Below are 19,839 nucleotides of genomic sequence, written 5' to 3' on the forward strand. Positions count from 1 at the left end.
CTCTCCCTCACACTCTCTCTCCCCCCCCCTCTCCCTCACACTCTCCCTCCAGGCCCGACCGACTACCTCGGTAGCACCTGCTGGTGAACAAGGCGGGCCTTTGGACCCGGTTGGCAGACTCCCGTGTCCGATTGAGATCAGGGACAGCCGCTTAAAAAAAAGCCAGAGAGTGCTCTCGCGGGCGGGCAGCGCATGCGCGGTCAGTGCCAGCGGCGCGAGGCGGCCCGCGGGAGTAGGCAGGGAAACCCCACAGGCTGGTGGCCGTTCGCAAGCGGATCACTTCGGGTGTCCATCCCGCGCTTTGGCCCCGACACCGTCAAACCTGAGAGGGGAAGTAGAGAGACAGAGAGGGAAGAGGAGAAGGAGAGAGAGGGAAGAGGAGAGAGGGAAGAGGAGAAGGAGAGAGAGGGAAGAGGAGAAGGAGAGAGAGAGAGGGAAGAAAGAGAGAGAGAGAGAGAGAAATTTTTTGAGCTTCAGGCCCCGAGTCCCCCTGCGCGAGGGTGAGGAGGGGGGGGGGGGGGTGGTTGCTAAACACAATATAAAACTCAAATAAATTGTTAATTAATTCCCTAACACATAATTCAAATATTTCCCTTACTTCCCTAACACACTGAAAGTGTGGGGGAAAAAATTGTGGAAAATCAAGATGGCGGCCACTCACCTCGGTTCAGAAGGATAAGGCCCGCCCACACATGCACCGATTGGTCGACCGGTCAGGTCACCGAAAGCGTAGGATTGGTCAATCGTCGAGTCACTCGACACTCAACTGTAGGATGGCACGCGCCAGGAACCCGCCGTCCGATTAGTCGACCCTCGACGTCACACGGTCGCTAATGAGATGCTAATGAGCGGAACGCTGAACGTTTTTTGGATACCGCGGGCGGGATTTTTGTCCGGCCGAAACGTAAATATGCCTATGACCGGTCCGGAATCGCAAGCTTTCTTTTGAGGTGACGCGCGCGTCGGTACGCTCTGTAACTTTCAGACGTATAGAACACGGACAGACAGACAGACAGACAGAAGAGCCGCTTTATATATATAGACTAGCTGGGGTGAGCCCGGCGTTGCCGAGGCTTTTCGAGGGCATGTTGTTGTTGGAAGAGAGAGAGAGAGCGACTGGGGGGCGTGGGGGACGGCAGAGAGAGACTGTGGGGGGGGAACAGAGAGAGACTTGGGGGGGAACAGAGAGTGACTGGGGGGGGAACAGAGAGAGACGGGGGGAGCAGAGAGAGACTGGGGGGGAACAGAGAGAGACTGGGGGGAGGGGGGAACAGAGAGAGATGGGGGGGAACAGAGAGAGTCTGGGGGGGGAACAGAGAAGCTCTCCCCCCCGCGATTTCCCGAGGCTCTCCCCCCCCCGCGATTTCCCGAGGCACTCCCCGTCGCGATTTCCGAGGCTCTCCCCCCCCGCGATTTCCCGAGGCTCTCCCCCCCCGCGATTTCCGAGGCTCTCCCCCCCCCCGCAATTTCCCGAGGCTCTCTCCCCCCCGCGATTTCCCGAGGCTCTCCCCCCCCCCCGCGATTTCCCGAGGCTCTCCCCCCCCGCGATTTCCCGAGGCTCTCCCCCCCGCGATTTCCCGAGGCTCGCCCCCCCCGCGATCTCCCGAGGCTGTGTGCTGGCGTCACGGGGGCCGTGCGCATGCATGCGGTGTCAAGGCGGCTGCGCAACTGGCGGCCTCTTCATTTTTTTTAAACTCATGCGTGCTGGCGTCACGGGGTGGCGGGCCGTGCGCATGCGTGGTTTCAAGACCGCCAGCGTGCCCCGTTTCCGGGGTAACGGGGGCCGTGCGAATGCGTGCCGTCGTCAAGGCGGCCGCGCAACTGGCGGCCTCTTCTTTTTTTTTTTAAACTCATCTTTCGCCGAGTAAGAGGAGATTAAATAAATAGAGAGCAGCAAAAGCGGAGGAGGGAGTAGGAGTCGCTCGGTAGGCCCATGCAAGAAGGACGGTAGATGTGAATAGGAGGCAGGGCTCGGCTGCCGGTTAACTAAGTGGCCCCTCGGGTCGGACACAGGCCTGGTCTTGAACGAGGAGCCAACTGCCCCGCCCACCGCGTGCGCATTTGCTAAACACAATTAAAAACACAAAAAAATTGTTATTTAATTCCCTAACACATCATTAAAATATTTACCTTAGTTCCCTAACACACAGAAAGTGTGGGGGAAAAAATCGTGAAAAATCAAGATGGCGGCCACTCACCTCGGTTCAGAAGGATAAGGCCCGCCCACACACGCACCGATTGGTCGACCGGTCAGGTCACCGAAGCGTAGGATTGGTCAATCGTCGAGTCACTCGACACTCAACTGTAGGATGGCACGCGCCAGGAACCCGCCGTCCGATTGGTCGACCTCGACGTCACACGGTCAGCTAATGAGATGCTAATGAGCGGAACGCTGAACGTTTTTCGGATACCGCGGGCGGGATTTTTGTCCGGCCGAAACGTAAATATGCCTATGACCAGTCCGGAATCGCAAGCTTTCTTTTGAGGTGACGCGCGCGTCAGTACGCTCTGTAACTTTCAAACGTATAGAACATGGACAGACAGACAGACAGACAGACAGAAGAGCCGCTTTAAATATATACACTAGCTGGGGTGAGCCCGGCGTTGCCGAGTCTTTTTCGAGGGCATGTTGTTGTTGGAAGAGAGAGAGAGAGCGACTGGGGGGGGTGGGGGGCGGCAGAGAGAGACTGTGGTGGGGGGGAACAGAGAGAGACTGGGGGGGGGAACAGAGAGAGACTGGGGGGGGAACAGAGAGAGACTGGGGGGGGAACAGAGAGAGACTGGGGGGAGGGTGGAACAGAGAGAGACGGGGGGAACAGAGAGAGACTGGGGGGGAACAGAGAAGCTCTGCCCCCCGCGATTTCCCGAGGCTCTCCCCCCCCCGCGATTTCCGAGGCTCTCCACCCCCCCCGCGATTTCCCGAGGCTCACCCCCCCCCCGCGATTTCCCGTGGCTCTCCCCCCCCGCGATTTCCCGAGGCTCTCCCCCCCCGCAATTTCCCGAGGCTCTCCCCGGCTCCGTAATTTCCTGAGGCTCTCCCCCCCCCTGCGATTTCCCGAGGCTCTCCCCCCCCCGCGATTTCCCGAGGCTCTCCCCCCCCGCGATTTCCCGAGGCTCCCCCCCCCCGCAATCTCCCGAGGCTGTGTGCTGGCATCACGGGGGCCGTGCGAATGCGTGCCGTCGTCAAGGCGGCCGCGCAACTGTCGGCCTCTTCTTTTTTTTTTAAACTCATCTTTCGCCGAGTAAGAGGAGATTAAATAAATAGAGAGCAGCAAAAGAGGAGGAGGGAGTAGGAGTCGCTCGGTAGGCCCATGCAAGAAGGACGGTAGATGTGAATAGGAGGCAGGGCTCGGCTGCCGGTTAACTAAGTGGCCCCTCGGGTCGGACGCAGGCCTGGTCTCGAACGAGGAGCCAACTGCCCCGCCCACCACGTGCGCATTTGCTAAACACAATTTAAAAACACAAATAAATTGTTATTTAATTCCCTAACACGTCATTAAAATATTACCTTAGTTCCCTAACACACAGAAAGTGTGGGGGAAAAAATCGTGAAAAATCAAGATGGCGGGCCACTCACCTCGGTTCAGAAGGATAAGGCCCGCCCACACACCGGTCAGGTCACCGAAGCGTAGGATTGGTCAATCATCGAGTCACTCGACACTCAACTGTAGGATGGCACGCACCAGGAACCCGCCCGTCCGATTGGTCGACCTCGATGTCACACGGTCGCTAATGAGATGCTAATGAGCGGAACGCTGAATGTTTTTCGGATACCGCGGGCGGGATTTTTGTCCGGCCGAAACGTAAATACGCTATGACCGGTCCGGAATCGCAAGCTTTCTTTGAGGCGATGCGCGCATCGGTACGCTCTGTAACTTTCAAACGTATAGAACACGGACAGACAGACAGACATCCGGACAGACAGAAGAGCCACTTTATATTATATATATAGATAAATCACGGGAATGGAACGATAATTCACTAAATCTTGCATTTATATGGCGGCTTTAACATAATAAAACACCTCAAGGCACTTCGCAGGAGCATAACCAGACAAAAATTTGACACTGAGACAAAAGAGACACTCGGACAGGTGACCAAACACTTGGACTAAGAGATAGGTTTTAAGGAGGGTCTTAAAGAACAGAGAGGTGGAGAGGCAGAGAACGTTAGGAAGGGAATTCCAGAGCTTATAGCCGCATGTTCTACAAAGTCCGGTATCAAAGCTTCATGTCCTTACAGGCATGTATCACTGCCCCATATCACACAACGTTCCCTATCAGTCCCTTTTCTCACTAAGTCCTGTGTCAGAGTTCCATGGCCTAAAACATTCTTTGTCAGAGTCCCATATCCTGCAAAGTTTGGTGGCAGCCTCATGTCTTACAAAGCCCTCTGTCAGAGATCCATAGCCTGCAAAATCTTGTGTCAGAGTCCCATATCCTACAAAGTCCCATGTCACAGCTCAATTACCTATGACATCCCATGTCAGGACCTAAATATTACCAAGGTCCTTAATCACTTCAGTTTTCTGCTGTAGGTTGAACCACCTGATTTCACTGTTTTAAAAACTGACTCTTCTAGTCATCAGCATATATTAGCGTTGACTCAATCTGCAGTGATTGTATTACAAGCAATGATTCTTCCCTGAAGAGATCATCACACTTACACACGGCATGTAGTAACCTGCAGATTACCAACGGAGCCATCAATATCAGTCCAACACAGTGGTCCCCATGAACTCCAAACTACGCCTCCCCAAGAATAAAGTATATTAGACTGACATAAAGGTGTCATCTCATCTCATAAGAGAAATGATTAACAATCTTTAATAAGCAGCTAATCCTGTTTCAGTGTGATCAGACATATAATGCACGCAGAGGAAATGAATTCTCTTCTGCTTTTTAGTACATTGTTTAACCTGCTTGTATCAAATTTCCCTGTCAGCTAATTCCACTAAATTGTTAACCCATTTCTAATAAACAGTTAGTGACTGCTATTTAACTGCAGTAAAATTTAAATCACGAAGATCTCCCAGGCTGCTAGACACATGTCCCATTCTGGGAGATTTCCAAGCTATCCAGGAGGGCTGGCTTACCTGTCCACACCTGGTCCTGCACTAGATGGGCACAAACCTGGAATGCTGCAACAGCTGTACCTTTAATGCAGCATGAACGCCAACTGCATGGGCGAAGGGCATCATTCAGTCTTTTGTGGCACTGCACAACTCCTGCGTCTCAGTGCCAGTTACGGTTCGAGTACAGCAAGGGTTAATGGTATCAATTCATTCCTGGCTGGTACTGTATGGCTCTTGTGTGTCTCAGGTGGGGCCTTACACTACGCGGGTGCAAGTTGTAAATTTCATTGCGCCCCTGAATTTTTACAACAATAACAAGAATAAAACCAGACAGACCACCCGGCATTGACTACGGTATCGGCATCGGACATGACAAAGACAAACCCAGCCCAGCACAGGACCCTGAAAAGTCCTCCTCACTGACATCTGAGGACTTGTGCCAAAATTGGGAGAGCTGTCCCACAGAATCATAACTTTCAGCCAATGTCCCAGATTCCTTCATCTTCATCTCTGGGTATGTCCTGTCCCACCGGCAGGACAGACCCACCAGAGGAGGAGGACAGTGGTATACAGTTGGGAGGGAGCGGCCCTGGGAGTCCTCAACATTGACTCCAGACCCCATGAAGTCTCATGGCATCAGGTCAAGCATGGGCAAGGAAACCTCCTGCTGATTACCATCTACTGCAGTCCCTCAGCTGATGAATCAGTACTGTTCCATGTTGAACATCACTTGGAAGGAACACTGAGAGTAGCAAGGGCACAGAATGAACTCTGGGTGGGGGACATCAATGTCCATCACCAAGAGTCGCTCGGTAGCACCACTACTGACCAAACTAGCCGAGTCCTGAAGGATATAGCTGCCAGTCTGGGCCTGCAGCAGGTGGCGAGAGAACCAACACGAGGGGAAAAACCTACTTGACCTCGTCCTCACCGATCTACCTGTCGCAGATGCATCTGTCCATGACAGTATTGGTAGTAGTGACCACCGCACAGTCCTTGTGGAGATGAAGTCCCGTCTTCACATGCAAGAGACCCTCCATCATGTTGTGTGGCACTACCACCGTGCTAAATGGGATCGATTCAGAACAGATCTAGCAGCTCAAAACTAGTCATCCATGAGGCACTGTGGGTCATCAGCAGCAGCAGAATTGTATTCCACCACAATCTGTAACCTCATGGCCCGGCATATCCCTCCCTCTACCATTATCATCAGGCCAGGGAACCAACCCTGGTTTAATGAAGAGTGCAGAAGAGCATGCCAGGAGCAGCACCAGGCGTACCTAAAAATGAGATGCCAACCTGGGGAAGCTGCAACACAGGACTACGTGCATGATAAACAGCGGAAGCAGCATGCTATAGAGAGAGCGAAGAGATTCCACAATCAACGGATCAGATCAAAGTTCTGCAGTCCCGCCACATCCAGTCATGAATGGTGGTGGACAATTAAACAACTAATGGGAGGAGGAGGCTCCATGAACATCCCCATCCTCAGTGATGGAGGAGACCAGCACACAAGTGCAAAAAACAAGGCTGAATGGTTTGCAACCATCTGCAGCCAGAAGTGCTGAGTGGACGATACATATCGTCCTCCTCCTGAGCTACCAGCCATCAAAGAATCCACTCTTCAGCCAATTCAATTCACTCCACGTGATATCAAGAAACAGCTGAGCGCACTGGACACATCTAAGGCAATGGGCCGTGACTACATCCCGACTGTCGTGCTCAAGACTTGTGCTCCAGAACTAGCTGCGCCTCTAGCCAAGCTGTTCCAGTATAGCTACAACACTGGCATCTATCTGACAATGTGGAAAACTGCCCAGGTATGTCCTGTCCACAAAAAGAAGGGCAAATCCAATCCAGCCAATTACCACCCCATCAGACTACTCTCAATCATCAGCAAAGTGATGGAAGGTGGCGTTGACAGTGCTATCAAGCGGCACTTACTCACCAATAACCTGCTCACTGCTGCCCAGTTTGGGTTCTGCTAGGACCATTTGGCTCCAGGCCTCATTACAGCCTTGTTCCAAACATGGACGAAAGAGCTGAATTCCAGAGGTGAGATGAGAGTAATGGTCAAGGCAGCATTTGACCGAGTGTGACACCAAGGAGCCCTGGTAAAAGTCAATGGGGATCAGGGGGAAAACTCTCCACTGGCTGGAGTCATACCTAGCACAAAGGAAGATGGTTGTGGTTGTTGGAGGCCAATCATCACACCCCCAGAACATCGCTGCAGGAGTTCCTCAGGACAGTGTCCTAGGTCCAACCATCTTCAGCTGCTTCACCATGACCTCCAACATAAGGTTAGAAGTGGAGATGTTTGCTGATGATTGCACAGTGTTTAATTCCATTCACAACTCCTCAGATAATGAAGCAGTCCATGCCCGTATGCAGCAAGACCTGGATCGCATTCAGGCTTGGGCTGATAACTGGCAATTAACATTCACACCACACAAGTGCCAGGCAATGATCATCTCCAACAAGAGAGAGTCAAACAACCGTCCCATTACATTCAACAGCATTACCATCGCCGAATCCCCCACCATCAACATACTGGGGGTCACCATTAACCAGAAACTAACTGAACCAGCCACATAAATACTGTGGCTAAAAGAGCGGGTCATGGGCTCGGTATTCTGTGGAGAGTGTCTCACCTCCTGACTCCCCAAATCCTTTCCACTATCTACAAGGCACAAGTAAGGAGTGTGATGGAATACTCTCCACTTGCCTGGATGAGTGCAGCTCCAACAACACTCAAGAGGCTCGACACCATCCAGGATAAAGCAGCCTGCTTGATTGGCACACCATCCACCACCTTAAACATTCACTCCCTCCACCATCGGCGTGCTGTGGCAGCAGTGTGTACAACCTACAAGATGCCCTGCAGCAACTCGCAAAGGCTTCTATGACAGCACCTCGCAAACCCGCGACCTCTACCACCTAGAAGGACAAGGGAAGCAGAAACATGGGAACACCATCACCTGAAAGTTCCTCTCCAAGTTACACACCATTCTGACTTGGAATTATATCGCCGTTCCTTCATCCTCGCTGGGTCAAAATCCTGGCACTCCCCACCTAACAGCACTGTGGGAGTACCTTCACCACACGGACAGCAGCAGTTCAAGAAGGCAGCTCACCACCAACATCTCAAGGGCAACTAAGGACGGGAAATAAATGCTGGCACTGTGTGTGGATGGGGATAGTGTTTGTGTCTGTCTCACTGTGCATTGTGTGTGGAAGGGGATTGTGTTTGTGTCTGTCTCATTGTGCACTCTGTGTAGATGGGGATTGTGTTTGTGTCTGTCTCACTGTGCACTGTGTGTGGATGGAGATTGTGTTTGTGTCTGTCCCACTGTGTGCTGTGTGTGGATGGGGACTGTTTTTTTCTCTGTCTCACTGTGCACTGTGTGTGGATGAGGATTGTGTTTGTGTCTGTCTCACTGTGCACTGTGTCGATGGGGATTGCTTTGTATCTGTCTCACTGCACTGTGTGTGGATGGGGATTGTGTTTCTGTCTCTCTCACTGAGCACTGTGTCGATGGGGATTGTGTTGTATCTGTCTCACTGTGCACTGTGTGTGGATGGGGATTATGTTTGTGTCTGTCTCACTGTGCACTGTGTGTGGATGTAGACAGTGTTTGTGTCTCTCTCACTGCACTGTGTGTGGATGAGGATTGCGTTTGTGTCTGTCTCACTGTGCACTGTGTGTGAATGGGGTTGTGTTTGTAACTTCCTCACTGTGCGCTGTGTGTGGATGGGGATAGTGTCTGTGTCTGTCTCAGTGCAATGTGTGTGAATGGGGACTGTTTTTTTCTCTGTCTCACTGTGCACTGTGTGTGGATGGGGATTGTGTTTGTGTCTGTCTCACTGTGCACTGTGTGGATGCGGATTATGTTTGTGTCTGTCTCACTGTGCACTGTGTGTGGATGAGGAATGTATTTGTGTCTGTCTCACTGTGCACTGTGTCGATGGGGATTGTGTTGTATCTGTCTCACTGTGCACTGTGTGTGGATGGGGATTGTGTTTGTGTCTCTCTCACTGAGCACTGTGTCGATGGGGATTGTGTTGTATCTGTCTCACTGTGCACTGTGTGTGGATGGGGATTATGTTTGTGTCTGTCTCACTGTGCACTGTGTGTGGATGGAGACAGTGTTTCTGTCTCTCTCACTGCACTGTGTGTGGAGGAGGATTGTGTTTGTGTCTGTCTCACTGTGCACTGTGTGTGAATGGGGTTGTGTTTGTAACTTTCTCACTGTGCACTGTGTGTGGAGGGGGTTAGTGTTTGTGTCTGTCTCACAGTGCAATGTGTGTGAATGGGGATTGTGTTTGTGTCTGTCTCACTGTGCACTGTGTGTGGATGGGGATTGTGTTTGTATCTGTCTCACTGTACACTGTGCGTCGATGGGGATTGTGTTTGTGTCTGTCTCTGTTCAATGTGTGTGGATGGGGAATGTGTTTCTGTCTGTCTCACTGCACTCTGTGTGGATGGGGATTGTGTTTGTTTCTGACTCACTGTGCACTTTGTGTGGATGGGAATTGTGTATGTGTCGGTCTCACTGTGCACGGTGTGTGGATGGGGATTGTGCTTGTGTCTTTCTCACTGCGCTGTGTGTGGATGGGGATTGTGATTGTGTCTGACTCACTGTGCACTTTGTGTGGATGGGAACTGTGTATGTGTTGGTCTCACTGTGCACGGTGTGTGGATGGGGATTGTGCTTGTGTCTCTCTCCCTGTGCAATGGCTGTTGACGGATCAGTGTTTGTGTCTGTCTCACTGTGCCCTTTGTGTTAATGGGGACCGTGTTTGTGTCTGCCTCACTGTGCACTCTGTGTTGATGGGGAATGTGTTTGTTTCTGTCTCACTGTGCTCTGTGTGTGGACGGGGATTGTGGTTGTGTCTGTCTCACTGTGCACTGTGTGTGGATGGAGATTGTGTTTGTGTCTGTCTCACTGTGCACTGTGCGTGGATGGGGATTGTGTTTGTGTCTGTCTCACTATACACAGTGTGTGGATGGGGATTGTGGTTGTGTCTGTCTCACTGTGCACTGTGTGTGGATGGAGATTGTGTTTGTGTCTGTCTCACTGTGCACTGTGTGTTGATGGGGATTTTGTTTGTCTCTGTCTCACTGTGCACTGTGTGTGGATGGCGATTGTGTTTGGCTCACTGTGCACTGTGTGGATGGGATTTGTGTTTGAGTCTGTCTCAGAGTGCACTGTGTGTGGATGGGGATTGAGTTTGTGTCTGTCTCACTGTGCACTTTGTGCGCACGGAGATTTTGTTCGTGTCTATCTCAATGTGCACTGTGTGTTGATGGGGAATTGGTTTGTGTTTAACTCTCTGTGCACTGTGTGTGGATGGTGATTTTGTTTGTTTCTGTCTCACTGTGCACTGTGTGGGAATGTGGATTGAATTTGTGTCTGTCTCACTGAGCACTGTGTGTGGATGGGGATTGTGTTTGTGTCTGTCTCACTGTGCAATGTGTGTGGATGGGGAATGTGTTTCTGTCTGTCTCACTGCACTCTGTATGGATGGGGATTGTGTTTGTTTCTGACTCACTGTGCACTTTGTGTGGATGGGGATTGTGGTTGTGTCTGTCTCACTGCGCACTGTGTGTGGATGGAGAATGTGCTTGTGTCTGTCTCACTGTGCACTGTGTGTGGATGAGCATAGTGTTTGTGTCTGTCTCACAGTGCAATGTGTGTGATTGTGGATTGTGTTTGTGTCTGTTTCACTGTGCATTGTGTGCGAAGGCGGATTGTGTTTGTGTCTGTCTCACTGTACACTCTGTAGGGATGGGTATTGTGTTTGTGTCTGTCTCACTGTGCACTCTGTGTGGATGGAGTTTGTGTTTGTGCCTGTCTCACTGTGCACTGTGTGTGGATGGGGATTGTGTTTGTGTCCGTCTCACTGTGCACTGTGTGTGGATGGGGATTGTGTTCGTGTCTGTCGCACTGTGCACTGTGTGTGGATGGGGATTGTATTCGTGTCTGTCGCACTGTGCACTGTGTGTGGATGATCAATATGTTTGTCTCTGTCTCACTGTGCACCATGTGTGGATGGGGATTGTGTTCGTGTCTGTCGCACTGTGCACTGTGTGTGGATGATCAATGTATTTGTCTCTGTCTCACTGTGCACCGTGTGTGGATGGGGTTTGTTTTTGTGTCTGACTCAATGTGAAATTTGTGTGGAAAGGGCTTGTGTATGTATCTGTCTCACTGTGCCCTATGTGTTCATGGGGACTGTGTTTGTGTCTGTCTCACTGTGCACTCTGTGTTGATGGGGATTTTGTTTGTCTCTGTCTCACTGTGCACTGTGTGTGGATGGCGATTGTGTTTGGCTCACTGTGCACTGTGTGGATGGGATTTGTGTTTGAGTCTGTCTCAGAGTGCACTGTGTGTGGATGGGGATTGAGTTTGTGTCTGTCTCACTGTGCACTTTGTGCGCACGGAGATTTTGTTTGTGTCTATCTCAATGTGCACTGTGTGTTGATGGGGAATTGGTTTGTGTCTAACTCTCTGTCCACTGTGTGTGGATGGTGATTTTGTTTGTTTCTGTCTCACTGTGCACTGTGTGGGAATGTGGATTGAATTTGTGTCTGTCTCACTGAGCACTGTGTGTGGATGGGGATTGTGTTTGTGTCTATCTCACTGTGCAATGTGTGTGAATGTGGACTGTGTTCATGTCTGTCTCACTGTGCACTGTGTGTGGAAGTGGTTAGTGTTTGTGTCTGTCTCACTGTGCACTGTGTGTGGATGGAGATTGTGTTTGTGTCAGTCTCACTGTGCACTGTGTGTGGATGGAGATTATATTTGTGTCTGTCTCACTGTGCACTGTGTGTGGAGGGGGTTAGTGTTTGTGTCTGTCTCACAGTGCAATGTGTGTGAATGGGGATTGTGTTTGTGTCTGTTTCACTGTGCATTGTGTGCGAATGGGGATTGTGTTTGTGTCTGTCTCACTGTGCACTGTGTGTGGATGGGGATTGTGTTTGTATCTGTCTCACTGTACACTGTGCGTGGATGGGGATTGTGTTTGTGTCTGTCTCTCTGTTCAATGTGTGTGGATGGGGAATGTGTTTCTGTCTGTCTCACTGCACTCTGTGTGGATGGGGATTGTGTTTGTTTCTGACTCACTGTGCACTTTGTGTGGATGGGAATTGTGTATGTGTCGGTCTCACTGTGCACGGTGTGTGGATGGGGATTGTGCTTGTGTCTTTCTCACTGCGCTGTGTGTGGATGGGGATTGTGATTGTGTCTGACTCACTGTGCACTTTGTGTGGATGGGAACTGTGTATGTGTTGGTCTCACTGTGCACGGTGTGTGGATGGGGATTGTGCTTGTGTCTCTCTCCCTGTGCAATGGCTGTTGACGGATCAGTGTTTGTGTCTTTCTCACTGTGCCCTTTGTGTTAATGGGGACCATGTTTGTGTCTGCCTCAATGTGCACTCTGTGTTGATGGGGAATGTGTTTGTTTCTGTCTCACTGTGCTCTGTGTGTGGACGGGGATTGTGGTTGTGTCTGTCTCACTGTGCACTGTGTGTGGATGGAGATTGTGTTTGTGTCTGTCTCACTGTGCACTGTGTGTGGATGGGGATTGTGTTTGTGTCTGTCTCACTGTACACAGTGTGTGGATGGGGATTGTGGTTGTGTCTGTCTCACTGTGCACTGTGTGTGGATGGAGAATGTGCTTGTGTCTGTCTCACTGTGCACTGTGTGTGGATGAGCACAGTGTTTGTGTCTGTCTCACAGTGCAATGTGTGTGATTGTGGATTGTGTTTGTGTCTGTTTCACTGTGCATTGTGTGCGAAGGCGGATTGTGTTTGTGTCTGTCTCACTGTACTCTCTGTGGGGATGGGTATTGTGTTTGTGTCTGTCTCACTGTGCACTCTGTGTGGATGGAGTTTGTGTTTGTGCCTGTCTCACTGTGCACTGTGTGTGGATGGGGATTGTGTTTGTGTCCGTCTCACTGTGCACTGTGTGTGGATGGGGATTGTGTTCGTGTCTGTCGCACTGTGCACTGTGTGTGGATGGGGATTGTATTCGTGTCTGTCGCACTGTGCACTGTGTGTGGATGATCAATATGTTTGTCTCTGTCTCACTGTGCACCATGTGTGGATGGGGATTGTGTTCGTGTCTGTCGCACTGTGCACTGTGTGTGGATGATCAATGTATTTGTCTCTGTCTCACTGTGCACCGTGTGTGGATGGGGTTTGTTTTTGTGTCTGACTCAATGTGAAATTTGTGTGGAAAGGGCTTGTGTATGTATCTGTCTCACTGTGCCCTATGTGTTAATGGGGACTGTGTTTGTGTCTGTCTCACTGTGCACTCTGTGTTGATGGGGATTTTGTTTGTCTCTGTCTCACTGTGCACTGTGTGTGGATGGCGATTGTGTTTGGCTCACTGTGCACTGTGTGGATGGGATTTGTGTTTGAGTCTGTCTCAGAGTGCACTGTGTGTGGATAGGGATTGAGTTTGTGTCTGTCTCACTGTGCACTTTGTGCGCACGGAGATTTTGTTTGTGTCTATCTCAATGTGCACTGTGTGTTGATGGGGGTTTGGTTTGTGTCTAACTCTCTGTGCACTGTGTGTGGATGGTGATTTTGTTTGTTTCTGTCTCACTGTGCACTGTGTGGGAATGTGGATTGAATTTGTGTCTGTCTCACTGAGCACTGTGTGTGGATGGGGATTGTGTTTGTGTCTATCTCACTGTGCAATGTGTGTGAATGTGGACTGTGTTCATGTCTGTCTCACTGTGCACTGTGTGTGGAAGTGGTTAGTGTTTGTGTCTGTCTCACTGTGCACTGTGTGTGGATGGAGATTGTGTTTGTGTCTGTATCACTGTGCACTGTGTGTGGATGGGGATTGTGTTTGTGTCTCTCTCACTGTGCACTGTCTGTTGACGAGTCTGTGTTTGTGCCTGTCTCACTGTGCCCTGTGTGTTAATGGGGACTGTGTTTTTTTCTGTCTCACTGTGCACTCTGTGTTCATGGGGATTGTGTTTGTCTCTGTCTCAATGTGCACTGTTTGTGGATGGGAATTGTGTTTGTGTTTGTCTCACTGTGCACTGTGTGGATGGGATTTTTGTTTGAGTCTGTCTCAGTATGCATTGTGTGTGGATGGGGATTGTGTTTGCGTCTGTCTCACTGTGCACTGTGGGTGGATGCAGATTGTGTTTGTGTCTGTCTCACTGTGCACTGTGTATCGATGGGGATTGTGTTTGTGTCTGTCTCACTGTGCACTTTGTGTGCACGGGGATTTTGTTTGTGTCTTTCTCACTCTGCACTGTGTGCTGATGGGGATTGTGTTAATGTCAAACTATCTGCACGGTGTGTGGATGAGAATTTTGTTTGTTTCTGTCTCACTGAGCACTGTGTGGGAATGTAGATTAAGTTTGTGTCTGTCTCACTGAGCACCGTGTGTGGTTGGGGATGGTGTTTGTGTCTGTCTCACTGTGCAATTTGTGTGGTTGGGGATGGTGTTTGTGTCTGTCTCACTGTGCACCGTGTGTGGATGGAGATTGTGTTTGTATCTGTCTCACTGTGTACTGTGTTTGGATGGGCATAATGTTTGTGTCTGTCTCACAGTGCACTGTGTGTGAATGGGGATTGTGTTTGTGTCTGTTTCACAGTGCACTGAGTGTGGATGGGGATTATGTTTGTGTCTGTCTCACTGTGCACTTTGTGTTAATGGGGACTGTGTTTGTGTCTGTCTCACAGTGCACTGTGTGTGAATGGGGATTGTGTTTGTGTCTGTTTCACAGTGCACTGAGTGTGGATGGGGATTATGTTTGTGTCTGTCTCACTGTGCCCTTTGTGTTAATGGGGACTGTGTTTGTGTCTGTCTCACAGTGCACTGTGTGTGAATGGGGATTGTGTTTGTGTCTGTTTCACTGTGCACTGAGTGTGGATGGGGATTATGTTTGTGTCTGTCTCACTGTGCCCTTTGTGTTAATGGGGACTGTGTTTGTGTCTGTCTCACAGTGCACTGTGTGTGAATGGGGATTGTGTTTGTGTCTGTTTCACTGTGCACTGAGTGTGGATGGGGATTATGTTTGTGTCTGTCTCACTGTGCATTTTGTGTGGATTGGGATTGTGTTTGTGTCTGTCTCACTGTGCCCTTTGTGTTAATGGGGACTGTGTTTGTGCATGTCTCACTGTGCACTCTGAGTTGATGGGGAATGTGTTTGTCTCTGTCTCACTGTGTACTGTTTTTGAGTCTGTCTCAGAGTGCACTCTGTGTTGATGGGGATTGTGTTTGTGTCTAACTCTCTGTGCACGGTGTCTGGATGTGGATTTTGTTTGGCTCTGTCTCACTGTGCACTGTGCGAATATCAGGATTGAGTTTGTGCCTGTCTCATTGTGCACTGTGTGTGGATGGGGATTGTGTTTGTGTCTGTCTCACTGTGCAATGTGTGTGGATGGAGTTTGTGTTTGTGTCTGTCTCACTGTTCACTGTTTGTGGGTGGTGAATGTGTTTGTGTCTGCCTCATTGTGCTTTGTGTGTGGATGAGGATTGTGTTTGTGTCTGTCTTACTGTGCAATGTGTGTGGATGGGGATTGTGTTTGTGTCTGTCTCACTGTAAACTGTGCGTGGATGGGGATTGTGTTTGTGTCTGTCTCACTGGGCAATGTGTGTCGATGGGGATTGAGCTTGTGTCCGTCTCACTGCGCTGTGTGTGGATGGGGATTGTGTTTGTGCCTGACTCACTGTGCACTTTGTGTGGATGGGGATTGTGTATGTGTTGGTCTCACTGTGCACGGTGTGCAGATGGGGATTGTGCTTGTGTCTCTCTCCCTGTGCAATGGCTGTTGACGGGTCTGTGTTTCTGTCTGTCTCACTGTGCCCTTTGTGTTAATGGGGACTGTGTTTGTGTCTGTCTCACTCTGCACTCTGTGTTGATGGGGAATGTGTTTGTCTCTGTCTCACTGTGCACTGTGTGTGGATGGGGATTGTGTTTGTCTCTGTCTCACGATGCAATGTGTGTGGACGGGGATTGTGGTTGTGTCTGTCTCACTGTGCACTGTGTGTGGATGGAGATTGTGTTTGTGTCTGTCTCACTGTGCACTGTGTATCGATGGGGATTGTGTTTGTGTCTGTCTCACTGTGCACTTTGTGTGCACGGGGATTTTGTTTGTGTCTTTCTCACTCTGCACTGTGTGCTGATGGGGATTGTGTTAATGTCAAACTATCTGCACGGTGTGTGGATGAGAATTTTGTTTGTTTCTGTCTCACTGAGCACTGTGTGGGAATGTGGATTAAGTTTGTGTCTGTCTCACTGAGCACCGTGTGTGGTTGGGGATGGTGTTTGTGTCTGTCTCACTGTGCAATTTGTGTGGTTGGGGATGGTGTTTGTGTCTGTCTCACTGTGCACCGTGTGTGGATGGAGATTGTGTTTGTATCTGTCTCACTGTGTACTGTGTTTGGATGGGCATAATGTTTGTGTCTGTCTCACAGTGCACTGTGTATGAATGGGGATTGTGTTTGTGTCTGTTTCACAGTGCACTGAGTGTGGATGGGGATTATGTTTGTGTCTGTCTCACTGTGCACTTTGTGTTAATGGGGACTGTGTTTGTGTCTGTCTCACAGTGCACTGTGTGTGAATGGGGATTGTGTTTGTGTCTGTTTCACAGTGCACTGAGTGTGGATGGGGATTATGTTTGTGTCTGTCTCACTGTGCCCTTTGTGTTAATGGGGACTGTGTTTGTGTCTGTCTCACAGTGCACTGTGTGTGAATGGGGATTGTGTTTGTGTCTGTTTCACTGTGCACTGAGTGTGGATGGGGATTATGTTTGTGTCTGTCTCACTGTGCCCTTTGTGTTAATGGGGACTGTGTTTGTGTCTGTCTCACAGTGCACTGTGTGTGAATGGGGATTGTGTTTGTGTCTGTTTCACTGTGCACTGAGTGTGGATGGGGATTATGTTTGTGTCTGTCTCACTGTGCATTTTGTGTGGATGGGGATTGTGTTTGTGTCTGTCTCACTGTGCCCTTTGTGTTAATGGGGACTGTGTTTGTGCATGTCTCACTGTGCACTCTGAGTTGATGGGGAATGTGTTTGTCTCTGTCTCACTGTGTACTGTTTTTGAGTCTGTCTCAGAGTGCACTCTGTGTTGATGGGGATTGTGTTTGTGTCTAACTCTCTGTGCACGGTGTCTGGATGTGGATTTTGTTTGGCTCTGTCTCACTGTGCACTGTGCGAATATCAGGATTGAGTTTGTGCCTGTCTCATTGTGCACTGTGTGTGGATGGGGATTGTGTTTGTGTCTGTCTCACTGTGCAATGTGTGTGGATGGAGTTTGTGTTTGTGTCTGTCTCACTGTTCACTGTTTGTGGGTGGTGAATGTGTTTGTGTCTGCCTCATTGTGCTTTGTGTGTGGATGAGGATTGTGTTTGTGTCTGTCTTACTGTGCAATGTGTGTGGATGGGGATTGTGTTTGTGTCTGTCTCACTGTAAACTGTGCGTGGATGGGGATTGTGTTTGTGTCTGTCTCACTGGGCAATGTGTGTCGATGGGGATTGAGCTTGTGTCCGTCTCACTGCGCTGTGTGTGGATGGGGATTGTGCTTGTGCCTGACTCACTGTGCACTTTGTGTGGATGGGGATTGTGTATGTGTTGGTCTCACTGTGCACGGTGTGTAGATGGGGATTGTGCTTGTGTCTCTCTCCCTGTGCAATGGCTGTTGACGGGTCTGTGTTTCTGTCTGTCTCACTGTGCCCTTTGTGTTAATGGGGACTGTGTTTGTGTCTGTCTCACTCTGCACTCTGTGTTGATGGGGAATGTGTTTGTCTCTGTCTCACTGTGCACTGTGTGTGGATGGGGATTGTGTTTGTCTCTGTCTCACTATGCAATGTGTGTGGACGGGGATTGTGGTTGTGTCTGTCTCACTGTGCACTGTGTGTGGATGGAGATTGTGTTTGTGTCTGTCTCACTGTGCACTGTGTGTGGATGGGGATTGTGTTTGTGTCTGTCTCACTGTGCACTGTGTGTGGATGGGGATTGTGTTTGTGTCTGTCTCACTGTGCACTGTGTGTGGATGGGGATTGTGTTTGTGTCTGTCTCACTGTGCACTGTGTGTGGATGGGGACTGTGTTTGTGTCTGTCTCACTGTACACTGTGTGTGGATGGGGATTGTGTTTGTGTCTGTCGCACTGTGCACTGTGTGTGGATGGAGATTGTATTTGTGTGTGTCTCACAGTGCACTGTGTGTGGATGGGGATTGTGTTTGTGTCTGTCTCACTGTACACTGTGTGGGGATGGGGATTGTGTTTGTGTCTGTCTCACTGTGCACTCTGTGTGGATGGAGTTTGTGTTTGTGTCTGTCTGACTGTGCACCGTGTGTGGATGGGGATTGTGTTTGTGTCCGTCTCACTGTGCACTCTGTGTGGATGGAGTTTGTGTTGTATCTGTCTGACTGTGCACTGCGTGTGGATGGGGATTGTGTTTGTGTCTGTCTCACTGTACACTGTGCGTGGATGGGGATTGTGTTTGTGTCTGTCTCACTGTGCAATGTGTGTGGATGGGGATTGTGTTTGTGTCTGTCTCACTGCACTCTGTGTGGATGGGGGTTGTGTTTGTTTCTGACTCACTGTTCACTTTGTGTGGATGGGAATTGTGTAGGTGTCGGTCTCACTTTGCACGGTGTGTGGATGGGGATTGTGCTTGTGTCTGTCTCACTGTGCTGTGTGTGGATGGGGATTGTGTTTGTGTCTGACTCACTGTGCACATTGTGTGGGTGGGAATTGTATATGTGTTGGTCTCACTGTGCACGGTGTGTGGATGGGGATTGTGCTTGTGTCTCTCTCCCTGTGCAATGGCTGTTGACGGGTTTGTGTTTGTGTCTGTCTCACTGTGCCCTTTGTGTTAATGGGGGCTGTGTTTGTGTCTGTCTCACTGTGCAATCTGTGTTGATGGGGAATGTGTTTGTCTCTGTCTCACTGTGCACTGTGTGTGGATGGGGATTGTGTTTGTCTCTGTCTCACTGTGCAGTGTGTGTGGATGGGGATTGTGGTTGTGTCTGTCTCACTGTGCACTGTGTGTGGATGGAGATTCTGTTTGTGTCTGTCTCACTGTGCACTGTGTGTGGATGGGGATTGTGTTTGTGTCTGTCTCACTGTACACTGTGTGTGGATGGGGATTGTGTTTGTGTCTGTCTCACTGTGCACTGTGTGTGGTTGGGGATTGTGTTTGTCTCTGTCTCACTGTGCACTGTGTGTGGACGGGGATTGTGGTTGTCTCTGTCTCACTGTGCACTGTGTGTGGATGGGGATTGTGTTTGTGTTCGTCTCACTGTGCACTGTGTGTGGATGGGGATTGTGTTTGTGTCTGTCTCACTGTGCACTGTGTGTGGATGGGGACTGTGTTTGTGTCTGTCTCACTGTGCACTGTGTGTGGACGGGGACTGTGTTTGTGTCTGTCTCACTGTACACTGTGTCTGGATGGGGATTGAGTTTGTGTCTGTCGCACTGTGCACTGTGTGTGGATGGGGATTGTGTTTGTGTGTGTCTCACTGTGCACTGTGTGTGGATGGGGATTGTGTTTGTGTCTGTCTCACTGTACACTGTGTGGGGATGGGGATTGTGTTTGTGTCTGTCTCACTGTGCACTCTGTGTTGATGGAGTTTGTGTTTGTGTCTGTCTGACTGTGCACTGTGTGTGGATGGGGATTGTGTTTGTGTCCGTCTCACTGTGCACTCTGTGTGGATGGAGTTTGTGTTGTGTCTGTCTCACTGTGCACTGTGTGTGGATGGGGATTGTGTTTGTGTCTGTCTCACTGT

General features: G+C 50.1%; 1 pseudogene; it reads left to right on the plus strand.

The window, feature by feature from the left end:
* The first annotated feature begins 6,189 nt into the window (after positions 1-6,189).
* LOC147095542 (uncharacterized) lies at positions 6,190-7,192 on the plus strand (annotated as a pseudogene).
* The last annotated feature ends 12,647 nt before the right edge of the window (positions 7,193-19,839 follow it).

Source organism: Somniosus microcephalus, unplaced genomic scaffold (assembly GCF_052327205.1).
Source record: "Somniosus microcephalus isolate GS21.2 unplaced genomic scaffold, FLI_Smic_1.0 unresolved_chr1, whole genome shotgun sequence".
In the NCBI taxonomy this organism is placed as follows: Eukaryota; Metazoa; Chordata; class Chondrichthyes; order Squaliformes; family Somniosidae; genus Somniosus; species Somniosus microcephalus.